The 14,680-nt window shown below is 36.4% G+C and overlaps 1 protein-coding gene across 1 annotated transcript in view; it reads left to right on the top strand.

Moving 5' to 3' along the window:
• The first annotated feature begins 811 nt into the window (after nt 1-811).
• The window catches only part of LOC117178017, a 79,930-nt gene continuing 66,061 nt past the window's right edge, over nt 812-14,680 (top strand). Inside the window, exon 1 of the mRNA XM_033369204.1 lies at nt 812-1,088. The gene's annotated coding sequence lies outside the window, so the exon portion shown is untranslated. The remainder of the gene's footprint in view (nt 1,089-14,680) is intronic.

Genomic DNA, 14,680 nt, shown 5'->3' with positions numbered 1-14,680 from the left:
GCAGAAAATCAAATATGAATAAACTCTTAACTAGCCTACATCTTATCGAAATCTGGGTATAAATATTATAATTATAATTAAAAGTTCCGAGCTAAATGACATCATAAATATGTCGTCATACAATGCGAATGTGAATGCTATCGTGAAAGATTATTATCCTATCACAAGCCGCAGTGCGCCTTCCCCTTCCTGAGTCCCAGAGTCATTTCCTGTCTTCCAAAATCGAATAAAAAAGGGACCTCCTAGCCGTTCCTACTAAGGTTTGTCAAATTCAAGAATTTCTGATCATAAGAGTTTCTCACGCTTTCTCAAGAATTTGGAGCTGAAAAACTGGCAGAGTCTAAACATAAAAAGGGGACTTTCGATTTGCGTTTGAATCCATTGGAAATGTCTTGCTTGGGAGGGATTTTGGTTTTATGGCTTACACATGTTCGCCATACTCGGCGGTATCTATAAAACCTCTTGTGGACCGCACAGGATGTGCTTTGTTTCCCTGAACCGAATATTTCGAGGAGTCAAGCTCATAAAATTCTGAAGGGTGGGCACTTAATTTTTAGAACGAAAGTTTGGAATTTATTTTTTAGTTTTAGAAAGATTTTTCTGAATCTTGGAGAGAGAAGAACATATTGTTGGGTAGAATATTATTCTAATTAATTTGAATTAGTGCGCGTAGCGCTGGTATACTACGATGAATACAGGTACTAAACCGGATTCATCACATAAGCCTGTTTTTTGCATCTTTTGCATTGTTTTGTCTTGGCAAAACCGGTAAATTTCCTATTAAAAGTGATTTATTTGAGAAAATGTGTAAAATTTAAAATTTTAAATATAAGATCTTGTAGCCGAGTAAAATATTTATTGTGTTGAGAGTTTTTTCTAATTGATAGTGTAAAATAATGGGATTAAAATGTGTAGCTCCAGGTTGTACGTCTGGCTATACCAGCAATTCGGAGAAGTTTAATTTTTTTCTTGTACCAAAAGATCCCAAAGAAATTAAACGGTGGCAACAGGCTATTCGCAGAGATGACAGAAATACAGTTTGTGAACAACACTTTTGGGAAAGTGACCCAGACGGAAGTGTAATGTCTGTATGTTAATTTCCTTTCTTATTATTTTTTTGATATATATTTTGTTTAACTATATGGTTTTTAACAATCTACATCAATTATTAATAAAAAGAGATTCCGTACGAAAGCTCACACATATTTATAATAACTCATATGTAGTTAAAAATTTGTTTTAAAAATAATTTAGAGGTATACAAAAAAAAGTTTATACTGATGAAAGAAAGTCATCTATAACAAAACTCGTGGAATTTTAAACCAAACAGAAGAATTCTCAACTAAAGTGATGAATTTTTAACTAAGAAGATGAATTTAAATTAAAGGAGACATTTTTAAACAAACATTTAAATTTTAGACTAGAAAAAAATAAATTTTTAACAGAATATGAACTAGTTACATTTTTAGGGGGAAAAAGTAACTTTCATCTTAACTGATGAATTTTCAACTAAAATGATGAATCATCAACTGGAATAGATAAATTAAAAAAAAAAAATGAGTTTCTCACTGAACAATGAATCTTCAACTGAAACAGTTAAACTTTCAACAACAAAATATGTTTTACAAAAATTAATCAATTGTCAATCAAAACTTAAATAATTAAGTTTCAAGTTAACAAAATCAATGTTGTACCAAAAAATACGAATTTTAAACTAAAAAGAGCATTCTTCAACCAAAAATTGAACAATTAAATTCTCTGTAAAAAAATGAATATGCAGCCAAAGAATGAATTTTAAATAAAAATGATGAACCTTCAATTTAAAAAAATTGATTTCAACGAACGAGTTTATTTTTCAACTAAGTAAATTTATGTGTACCCTAAAAGATGAATTTTTAATTAAAATGATGAATAATTCACTGGTAAATACTTAAATTCTCCACCAAGAAGAAGAATTTTTAAATAAGAAGATAAAATTTCAAAGAAAAAACTCATTTCCTACCAAAAAAGTCGATTTTTTAACAACATACGCGAATTGTTCACGGAATAAATAAATTTTTAATTTAAAAAGACGAATTTACATCCAAATTGTTGAATTTTGAACTAAAAAAGGTCATTTTTTCACCCGAAATAGTTAAATTTTATACGGGAATATTAAGATTATTAGATAAAAAATTGATTTTCGACAAACAAGTTACATTTTTAAAAAGAGATCAATTTTCAATTAAAATGAAAAAGCTTCCAACAAAATTAATTTTTGACAAGAGTTCAGCTTATAACCGCAAGTAGTTGAATTTTCTTAAAAAAAGGTAAATTCTTAACGAAAAATGTAAAAAAAAATTATATTGTAATTTAGAAATATTTTCTTTTCGAAAGAATACTTCTACTCTAAAAACTACCTGAATCACTCTTTTTTTTTAAACTTCGGAAGAAGGGAACAGGGATTTTTGAAACTCGTTTCTCCGAGAATCTCAGTTTTATTTATTTTTTAAATCCCCCTGTCAAATCCTTCTTTTGATCTCTCAGCAGATGTATTAGCTATGAACGGGTCTCGAACCGGTGGACGTTTATGTTTTTGAGGTCGCTGATCACGATCTCGGTGGATGTGATTTCGTGAAATGATAGGTTCAGAGTCTAAAATGAGAAATTGAATGAGTTAATGTTTAATTTCAACCTTGAGTGTTTACATTCAACCGACTCTAAATTTCAAACCATGGGCCTATTATTCTACGAAATCACATTCAACTGTTGAGCATTTTCACCGTAAGGGATGACCTTAGATTTGACCAACAGGGTCATTCTCCAGGTCAAACAGAGGCCAAGATTTATTACTTACATAATATGCTATAAGAAGGGACATCGTGAATCGACATTTTTTGTGCCTGCTCCCAGGGCACCTCCACGTGGTGACGGTGGGCAACGGGTCACCGGCGAAGTCCCTGGGTGAAGGCGTTCAAGCTGTCATGGCAGGCACAAGAAAAAGTAGTCGTCCGATACAGGGACTCGACAACCCAGTATCAGCGATTGGTCAGGGTGAGCAAGCGGGCCCGCAATCGTCGTCATCATGCGGCCGCAGCTCTAATCTGGTGGAAAACTTGGCCCTTTTAGAGTCTAATCCTACAAGTTCATCAACAACCCCATGTTATCATCGATTAAATAACTTGTGCGTCGTTTGTGGAAAATATATCATCAGGAATCAGGGGAGGCAAGTTACAGATACATTGAAAGCACATTACAAAAAATGTTTAAAAATAAATACCAGTGGAATCAACAATTTATGGACTCTAAAAATATTATGCTTCTCTTGCTCCCTGCGAATCAAGGAAATGAAGAAACAGATATTTGTTTCTCCTACGATCTGGCGAGAGCCAAAAGATCATGACAATGATTGCTATTCCTGCTTGATCAATATATCTGGGTACAATAGAAAGAATAATTCTACAATATTATATGCATCTGTTCAATCTGTGACTCATGCTGTTTTAATCAGCATTGAACAGGTTGAAAGTGAACATTAGATATTTACTGAAGAAGTATCTTTTGAAACAGAAACTAATGATACAGATAGAAGAATGTCATTTGAAGAATTCGAAGATCAGCAAAATGACGAGCTAAATGAATTGCAAAAATTAGAAGATGGTCAGCCCAGAAATTCTCATGGTCTTACTCAAGACAAGCTAAGTGACTTGGTTCGAGACGCAGGACTTTTGAACGACATTTCGGAACTCGTAGCTTCTAGATTAAAAGAGAAGAATTTTTTAGCTCCAGGTACTCGAGTAAGTTTCTATCGTTATCGAAATCGCCCAATTTGGAAACTCTTCTCTAAAGCAAAGTGTTTGGTTTATTGCAATGATGTTGAAGGGCTGATAAATGAGTATAAAAGTGTTCAATATGTAGCTAGTGAATGACTAATATTTATTGATTCATCAGTGAGGAGTTTGAAAGCTGTGTTACTTCATAATGGAAACATATATGCCCCTATACCTTTTAGTCATTCAGTGATCTTGAAAGAGCAATACAATAATCTCCATTTTCTTTTCGAAAAATTGAAGTATGATAGTCACAAGTAGAAATTAGTTGGAGATTTGAAAATAACCAGTATTTTATTAGGTCAACGAAGCGTAAACACAAAGTGTCCATGTTTTATTTGCGAGTGTGACAGTCGTGCCCGAGAACAACATTATGTGATAAAGGACTGGCCACTTAGGCAAGAATTAACTGCAGGATCTATGAACATACTAAAAGAGTCTCATTCCTAGTCATAAAGTCATCCTTCCACCATTGCATATCAAACTCGGCTTATTTAAACAGCTTATCCAAGCAAGGAGGGTATCGGAGAGCGATGCTTTCTTGTATATATTTGAGAAACTTCCCAATATTTCTGAAATTAAAATCAATCAAGGTGTTTTCGATGGCTCCCAAACAAGGGAATTGATGAATGATTATGAATTCGAAATGAAAATGACAACTAATAAGAGACCAGCTTGGAGCAGTTTCAAAGAAATTAAAAAAAAAAATCCTTGGGAAATAACAAAGACTCTGATTACAAGAAGACAACCGGTCAAGACGTATTCGGACGCAAAATTTTCCGCTCTTTCAGAATCTAGGGTCAAAAAATGGCATCAATCGAATTAAGGTGTTTGACCTACATTTGACCTTGATCTAGACGTGATGGGGTCATATGAAGACCGGGATCGTGATCAGCGACCTCAAAAACATAAAAGTCAACTAGGCTAGAAGATCCTCCACCTCAATTTCATCTTGTGGCCCTGTGTAGTATTCAAAAAGTCGAACAATTTATCCTAATAACTTTTTTCAAAAAATCAAAAATTACCAGAGTTATAGCATTTACAAAATTCTAAAAAACACAAGAAAATCAACATTTTAAGCCAAATAACGCACGATATGAAAAAAAGTGAAGAGAAAAAAATGTTGCTTTTTGAATGCCCTACAAGATTATCATAAGAACTTTTCGAATTTTGTTTGAAAAATCAAAAATTCAAATTTTGACAGCATACAAAATAATGAAAGATTTAAAAATTACATTTTTCGGCCAAACTGTGCAAAATACATTAAAAGATGAATGCACAAGAATTTTTCATTTGAGAAAGATCTAGAAATTTGTCATCAATCACTTTTTGATAGGATGTGTAGTTTTAGCTTTAATTATAAAAAACGTCATTAACAGTAAAAAAAATGTGCCCGCTGCGTGGTCACATTCTTATCAAAACTTTTGTCTTTTAATTGCTTTTTCGTCTTGTGTGTGGGGTTTCAAAAAATTTAATTAAATGTCCAGTACGTTAGTCAGACATTTTGGATAAAAATACTATAAGTGAGCTCATTTTGAAAATTTCTGAGTACACATTTTTTCATGTTTAAAAAATTCTGTGTGCAGTTGTTCATAGTACTTGAAAAGAAAAATGTTACTTTTCGATAGCCCTACAAGATTATCGTATCAACTTTTCGAATTTTTTCTAAAAATTTACACTTTGAGCGCACAAAAACTAATCAAAAATCAAAAATTCAATTTTTCGGTCAAACCCTGCAAGATAGGAAAAAAAAGAAGACAAACGTTGTGCACCCAAAAAATATCTACACATTTTTTATTAATCACTTTTTTTAGGTCACATACTTTTTGCTTTATTTATAAAAAAAACATTAAAAATACAAAAATTAAACTTTTCGACATACGACATACGACATACGACGTGCTACGATGCGAGTGTGGCCCCTGAACGGGGTTACATGGCACGGCTGCATGCTCTGTGGTGCGAGAAACACCCAGAGCTATCGCACTTTTTGCAGCGATGCCTGCGAAACCATGCCGAACTACTCCGAAAAAGAGGCTATGCAAGCGGAACGCCTACTCTACCACAGTTAGAACAAGCCGGCAACAGAGAAAGAGAGGTGACACTAAGACCAACCGCGGGCAGGCATCCAATAGAGGAATAGAGGCTTTATGACCCGGAGAAAAATCAACACCAACGTTTCTCTCAAGCCGATAGATCTGGCTGAAATGGATGATGAGCTTCGTGAACATTTTTCCGAAGAATCCGACCTTTGGGCTATTAATTACACAGCTACACAAAAAAATGTGCGGATCTGGTAACAAGATATACGTATTCCTATGGATTTTGGGGCGCTGAATCCAAGTTCGGTATCAAAAATCACCCATCACGTCATGATTGAGCCATAACCTCAAAAAATGACGAAAATCATGCACTGAGGCAAATAAATTTCAAAATAATGCCAGTGATGAAAATTTTCACTTCAAAAACATGTCGACAACTATGAAGGATCAACCCTTGCCTGATATCAACTGATTTAACATAACTTCACCCAACAGAACCTGACCTCACCTAACCTGAATTAACAGAAATTTATTGAACTACACGTAAAGCTCTGGAAGCATATTTTCCCAGTAGCAAATGTGTGCTACATTGAATGGGTCAACTCGAGCCTAACCTAGAAATAAATCTAACCCAGCCTAACCTAACCTAACCAAAACTCACGAAACACAATTAAACTGATTGTGTTGTCCCGTTGTGTTTGCGGTACCGTTTCATTTAGCTTCGGATTAACCTACATAGAGGTTTAACCTATCCTAACCTAACAAAACCTGACCTAAGCTAACCGATTACGCTGGAAACCCTGTTCTTGCGTACTTTCATACTTTGATATTAATAGCAGTAAATGTATGGAGTTTCGTAATCGCTTTTTGCTAGCATTCTTCGCCTGTGTCTGTAACCAGGGCACCATCACGTGGTGACGGTGGGCAACGGATCCACATTGGCTGAGTCCCTGGGTAAATGGCGTTCATGCCGTCATGGCAGACACAGGTAAAAAGTGTATTACGATGCAGGGAAAAACCCCAGTATCGGCGTCTGGTCAGGGTGGGAAAGCGGGCTCTCCGACGTCGTCAGCATGCAACCGTAGCTATTCATCAATGGATGACTTGGTTGGTGTAGAGTCTCATGCTACAAGGAAAAAAACCGCGAGCATTTCTCAATCGCATGCCTGAAAGAATAGCTCAGATTCATTCTGTTACAGTTGCAGTAAATATGAAGTGAGCAGATTGCGAAAATCAATCGACGAGGAAGTGAAAAGTCTTTACGAAAAGTGTTTTGACCGTAAATTGCTGCACCAAGAAACAAAATGGGTTCTTCACGTCATTTGCAATTCCTGCAGACTTATGTTGTATCGTCCAAAAAATTCAAACAACGAAAAGTACCGCAAGGACTCTACACCAACCACATAGAAAAAACCCGTTATTGCGACGGACTGCTACTTTTGCATGAATTCCGTCAAAGGGTTCAACGCCCAGAATAAAAATAACATTTCGTACATTAATGTGTGCATAGTCACAAGAGCAATTGAAATCAATAAAAATGCACTCCAGACTGATTTAAGCGCTTTAGAAGATGATAGAATGGAAGTTGAAAGTCAACGTCATGGATGACGAATATGGCGTGCATAAAATGAAATTGAAGGTTCCAATATAAGCGTCGCAACTAGAACTGAATGATTTTATTAGAGATTTTGGATTACCGAAAAACGGCGCTGAATTTGCCGCTCCATTTCTAAAAAGAAGAAATCTTCTAGAGCCAAAGACAAAAGTTTCATTCTATCGCGACAGGGAAAAAGAATTCAGAAATTTTTCTTTAAAGACGAAGAGACGTCTTTAGTGTACTGCACTGACGTTAACGGACTAATGAACCACTTGAAGAAAAATGTGTACAGAGACGAAGAATGGCGACTTTTCATTGATTCGTCAAAACGCAGCTTTAAGGCTGTTTTACTGCTTAAAACGAATACTTACGCTCCTATCCCTATAGCTCATTCAACGGTCATCAAAGAAGAATATAACAATGTTAAAATGCTTCTTGAAAAAGTTAATTACACGAATCACAAATGGCAAACATGTGGTGATCTCAAAATCATAACAATGATATTAGGCCAACAATTGGGTTTCACGAGAGAGCCATGCTTTATATGCCTGTGGAATAACAGAGATCGAGCCAATCATTACAGCAAAAACATTGGCCTTTAAGAGATTCATTCAAACCTGGTTCTCATAATATCATCAACCAAAGCCTCGTTGATCCAGAAAAAATTTTACTACCACCCCTCCACATAAAGGTTGGGCTCATGAAGCAATTTGTCAAGGCGTTAGACAAAGATGGACAATGCTATAAGTATATATCCCTTAAATTCCCTAATGTTTCAGACGCTAAATTGAAAGAAGGAGTCTTTGATGGACCACAGATTCGAATATTGACAAGAGATACGAATTTCTGAGCCACATGACGAAAATTGAAATGGACGCTTGGGAAAGTTTTAAAGCAGTAAACGCAAATTTCCTCGGTAACAAAAAAAAGTCTAGACTACGAGAATATTGTTGCGAAAATGATAAGAAACTACAAAAGTTAGCCTGCTTGATGAATTTAAAACTTCACTTTCTGGATTTTCATCTGGATAAGTTTCCAGAAAATGTTGGTGATTTCAGTGAAGAACAAGGGAAACGTTTTCATCAAAACATAAAAGTGATGGAACAACGATATCAGAGTAGATGTGACGAGGTCATGATGGCTGATTTTTGCTGGATGTTGAAAAGGGAAACGAATGTAGGTCTTAAACGTAAGCGTAACCCTTTGCATCGTTCCTTCGAAGAAAAAAGGACACGTTATAGCAGGCAGAAAATAGACTGAAGTAGGTCTATAAATCAATTTAATTACGATAAAAAGCAAGATAAAATGTAGACACGAAAGATAGTATAAATATATCCCTTAAGTCTAAGAAAAGCAAAGAGAAAATTTTTTTGAATAAAACTCTTATTCATTTGCATGTGTCAGTTACAGTTCTACATTTTAATTGATACAAACATTGTCAGGTTAATTGAAATAGGGTTAATTCTACTTGTAGTTCTAAGTTTCTTCAAATGAGTAATGTGCGTCTAAATTTTTAACCACTTGTAGTACAATGAAATGAATTTTATTGTGTTACAACGGGAACACTTAAGTTAAGTTGTGTTGCGTTAAGCAAAATTTCGTTAGGTTCTGTTAAGTTAGATTCATTTGTAGGTTAAGATCGAGTTAACCTATTAAATATAGCACACATTTAAGACTAAGAACCGTACGCTTACATAGCTACACGTGTGGTTGAATTTCATTCGGCTAGGTTAGGTTAGGTCAGGTTTTGTTAGGTTAGGATAGGTTAAACTTCTACCTAGGTTAAGCCGAAGCTGAATGAAACGGTACCGCAAACACAATGGGACAACACAATGAGTTTAATTGTGTTACGTGAAGTTAAGTTAGGTTAGGTTAGGTTAGGTCAGGTTTTTTCAGGTTAGGATAGGTTTGATCTCTTTGCAGATTAAGCCCAAGTTGATTCGAACGGTATCGCAAACACAACGGGACAACACAATCAGTTTAATTGTGTTTCGTTAGGTTAGGTTAGGTTAGGCTAGGTTAGATTTATTTCTAGGTTAGGCTCGAGTTGACCCATTCGATGTAGCACAAATTTGCTACATCGAAGGTCAGGTTCTGTTGGGTAAAGTTATGTTACATAAGTTAATATCAGGCAAGGGTTGATCCTTCACAGTTGTCGACATGTTTTTAAAGTGAAAATTTGTATCGCTGGCATTATTTTGAAATTTATTTGCCTCAGTGCATGATTTTTCGTCATTTTTTGAGTTTATGGCTCAACCCTGACGTGATGGGTGATTTTTGAGACCGAATTTAAATTCAGCGCCCCAAAATCCATGGGAATACGTGTGTCTTGTTACCAGATCCGCAAACTTTTTTTTTGTGTGGCTGTGTTATTGTGTGTATAACGCAGCGAGAGCTTTGGCCGATGCGAACCGTAAAACAAAACCAACGGCTGATCATAAGACGAAAAGGCGAATGCATCATCTTGCCATAAAGATAGGCTGGGCAAGACAGTACACGTCCCGCATTCAGTGTGTGATTGACTACATCACATCTGATGCTAAGAGAAGTCTAGAGCGGAGGAAGAGGTGGATCAGAGAAAATCAACACTTTCTCTCTGACCCATCTTGACTCTTCCAAAACCTTCCAATTACTGTCGACCACCCGCCCAAACCAGAGGAGGTCGAAGTATTTTGGAGAAAAGTCTACGAAGTGCAGCATAGATTATCGGTAAGCTTTCGATTCGACCACCAATAGACTTATCATGTGTCTTTTGGAAAACTTAAAGGTTTATCCGCGAATCATTAGGTGCATAGAGAGATTGATGCCGCTTTGGAAAACCAGATTTATTATCTTATCTGGAAAAAATCGTGTGACGACTAACAAGGTCACCTTTCAGAGAGGTGCCTTTCAGGGCGACACCATGAGCCCACTCCTCTTTTGCCTTATATTATTGCCACTATCTCTGGCACTTCGCCATTCCGACGGGTACTTGTGCGGAAAACCTGCAGATCGAAAGTACAAGGTCACTCATGTATTTTACATGGACGATCTTAAGATCTACGCTAAAAACAAAGAGCAACTACATCTAGCTCTAGGGATTGTTGAACGATATACTAAGGAAATTGGAATGGAATTTGGGTTAAACAAATGCGCCAAGGTCTATTTGAAGCGAGGAACACTCAGTGGCATTTCTGAAGATCCTGAGCTCGTTGATAGAAGCGCTATACGACAACTTTGCGCCGAAGAGACTTATACATACCTGGGCGTGCCACAGAGCCGCATTCAGGATGTTACATCTATAAAGGATACTCTCCAAAGCAGATACAAACGTCTCATTCGGCAAATTTGGTCTTCCGAACTGTCGGCGAGGAACAAAGTATCTGCAACGAATATGCTTGCCCTCCCGGTAGTACTCTATTCATTTGGAGTAGTTCCATGGACGAAGAACGAACTCAGATTCCTTGATATCGGGACAAGAAAGGTTATGCACATGAACAAAAGCATGCATCTTAAGGCTTCTGTACCGCGACTGTACATCGCACGCCATAAAGGTGGTCGCGGAATAGTCAATCTTGAATGTCTTCACAACAGGGTTAATCTGGGTACAGTACAAAGAGTCGCGAATGGAAGAGACCCTTTTCTTAAAATGGTCAGGATTCACGAAGAAATGGGCAAAGGAGCGTTTCTGTACAAAGCAGCAGAGGAGGCTGCTGAAACACTTGGACTTAACTTCAGTATTAGGGGTGAGCAAAATGCATCAAATCTTATCTATCTCGAGTACTCACTCCTGAAAGCCCGGATTAAGAAAGCTCAAGAGAAAAACTTTTGTGAACAGCTTCTCGATAAGAGGATGCACGGTATCTTCCACAGAAATATGGAGGATCAGTCCATGTCGTGTGAGCTAAGGTTTGCTTTCCTTAAATCGCCTGGATTGAAGTCTGGTACAGAGGGTTTCATTTTTGCATTCCAAGACGGTGTCATTTCCACCTTAACATACCGTCGCCACAAGACATTCCTGATAATAGCTCCAGGGCGTGCCATGCATACCCCGAGCATTTAGATCACATACTATCTAGTTGTCCAACTCATGCGGGAACGACCTACATTCAAAGGCACAATGCGGCACTAAGAGTGCCTTATTACCATCTCTATTACTGTTAAACTAATCGTCCTTATCATCGGCGCTCTTGGAGGTGCCAAGCTTTCACTCGTTAATAGCCTGAAAAGCATCCCTGCGTGTCAACAATATGCTAAAACACTTGCGGGAAAAATGCAGTAGGCGGTAGTTCTTGGATCGCTCCGTGTACTCAGAGTGTACGAAACTTTTGCCGGGCCGTCGCATTGATTCCGTTACGTACTAGAACCACCTATCTCACGGTCGTAAGACGTGGTTGTGGCTGAAATTTTACCGCGATTTCGCTGGGAGCGGGTGCAATTTCTCAGATTAGCACCCGCTCCCGGTGAAATCCAGCGGTTGTCCTTATAACAAATTTTTAATATATATATAGACAGGCTCGTAGTCAGAACTTTGGTTTGGGGGGGGGGGGCTAAACGTAGTTATAATTTAGATTTTTTTCATGTCTGTAGGAAAATTTAAGGATTCTCGGAATTTGGGAGTGGGGGGCGGGACCGTCGGGCCCTACAGCTGGCACGGCCCTGTATGCAGGGTGGACACGCTGGGGCTTACTAAAAAGTATGCAACCCCTCTTACACGCTCATGCTATTCTTATGGGAGTATATGCAGGGTTGCATACTTTTTGGTAAGCTCTAGCGTGTCCACCTGGTATATATGTATATACATATATACATAATTTAGAAGTTAAAAAACGGTAAGGCTTCTCAGTGGACCGTATGTATAAAGTTTAAATCATAAGAAAAACATTGGAAATGAGCAAATTCAGTTTATAGAAAAAGGACAAAGGTTGCGATAAAATATTAAACAACAAATTTTTTTCAAAGAATTCGCGTTTTTTAAACGGGACAATGAAAATACGTCTGTTTTAATACACATGTAAGGTATGAATTATAATAATATACATTTATGGAAATGATATAAAGCTGCAGGGATAAACTTGAGTGCGAAGCACGAGATACGTGATGAGAATGTTTTCGTTAAAGCCGAAGGAGCTTTAACAAAAAAGAATTCACAATCACCAAATTACTGTAGTCGATACTTTCACTTTTAGTTTTAAAAAGTCTATGCAGAGAGATCGAGCGCGTAGCGCGAGGTAAATGTATTATCGAGCGCGAGTGAAGTAGATTATCGAGCGCGAATTGTGAGATTAATATATTATCGACCGCGAAGCGCAAAGAACCAACAGTCGCGCGCCCTAGGCGCGCTCAAACTTGTGAGCGCAGCGAGCCGCGCGCGATGAGAATGTGCCCGCGAAGCGGCTGGATTTTTTAATTGTAGTGAATGGGAAGTGGCTGCAAGTGAATTTGAATAGGAAAATGCAGATAATTTAGGGACTTTCCACTGTCGCGAACTTGTGAAACCAGGTAGCATTTTTAAGATGCATTTTAAATTGGACTTAAAACCAATTTTAGCACTGTTTTTACTAGTTTAGAACGATAAGTGAATACAAAAACTTAATATTTTCCCGAAAGTAAGTGTTCATTGTAGAATTTTTATCGTATTCAGTGAAAAAACACATTTCTTGTTAAAACTCTTTTTGTCAAGAAAATAATTATTTTACTATATCATATAAGTTTCAACAAACCATAAGCTGAAATGATCTCTTGTTAATGCATATATCAAAATATTTGGTTTAAAATATGCAAAATATATTCGTTATAGACGTTTAGAAATGAAATATGAATTCTAACCTAACTTTTAGGTTATAATTTTTTAGATAGTAAATATTCCATGTATAAATTATTCAAAATTTATTTTAAGTTCACTTTTATGCCAAGGTAAGTTAATTGAAGCTTATAATTTGTTTAAATATATAATATACTAAAATAATGATTTTTGTTGACAAACACAGTTTTAGTATAAATCGTGTTTTTTCGTTGTATACGATGGAAATTACACATATGTAACACTGGAACGTTCAAAGGGATAATAATCGTTATTGTTATTATTATCAATGAATATTCTATAAACCGTAAGTGATATTTCAAAATAATAAATAAAAAAAATAAAATAATCGTTATTGTTATTATTATCAATGAATATTCTATAAACCGTAAGTGATAGTTCAAAATTAATGTCAGTTTATGATATAGATACAATATTACAATTTAGTATGTACAGTACTCAAAACTAAAAATGACATCTATTTTTACCTATCTCTTACGGTTTACGAGATCATTGTTATTAAAAATAACAATAATGGAAGGTTCCCCACAGTTCCCAGTGGAATGTTCCTGGAACGTTCCCAAGTGGCGGACATTTTACACGCTCAGGGAACATTCCTGGAACGTTCCGAAGGTTCCCGGAACGTTCCGTGCTCTTAGGGTAAGCTCAAATCAAAATACATCTTCGAAATCCTATCTATTTCGCGAGTTCATATTTTGGCCGGATTGAAAAAGCAGATGGCGTATTGAAGCGCAGTGGATCCCAATAGTTTTATTACGATTAACCCTCTTTTTTTAATCAATAAGAAATATTTCTTCGTGAATCGTAAATGAATCACTTTTCCGATTCAATGGTACTGTTTAAAAATCGCAAGGACTGGAAATAAAAAAAACAAGGTGAACGTACAATACAAAAAGAAAGTTTATTTCACATAACATAAAACAGCTCTCTTTACACGCCACGTGCAGAAACCTTCGCTCGCTGGTACTCTCCACGACCAACTACTTCTCAAACTCGTCTTTTCAACTCTCCGGCCCAATTCGACCCCTCACTCTTCACTCGGACGCTCTCCTCAATATCGTGCGCTTAATTTAAAACAAGCAATAAAAAGATTCGTTACACGCATCTCTCAATTACAACATCCTCCCCCCTTTTTTAATGAAAATTACAATTTCATAAAAATACTAGCGCAGGATTAGATTAAAAGTAATCGTAAATCAGTACTACTTTGAGTTTTGACACAACATACATTCATCAAAAGCATTCTCGAGTTACAAAATACGAGGGTAGTTCAATAAGTCCTTAGAATGAGGTATAAAAACAATTTTTTTTGGGTAAATTTTTTTTAATTTTTCAACATAAACTCCTTGGAGCTCTATACACTTGGTCAATCGCTTTTCAAGTTTTTTTAATCCTTCAGAAAAGTGCGTTTTCGGAAGTTCCTCAAAAT

The sequence above is a fragment of the Belonocnema kinseyi genome, chromosome 8 (assembly GCF_010883055.1).
Source record: "Belonocnema kinseyi isolate 2016_QV_RU_SX_M_011 chromosome 8, B_treatae_v1, whole genome shotgun sequence".
In the NCBI taxonomy this organism is placed as follows: domain Eukaryota; kingdom Metazoa; phylum Arthropoda; class Insecta; order Hymenoptera; family Cynipidae; genus Belonocnema; species Belonocnema kinseyi.
The sequence above is the reverse complement of the archived record's forward strand: the minus strand, read 5'-3'. Positions and strand labels throughout refer to the sequence as shown.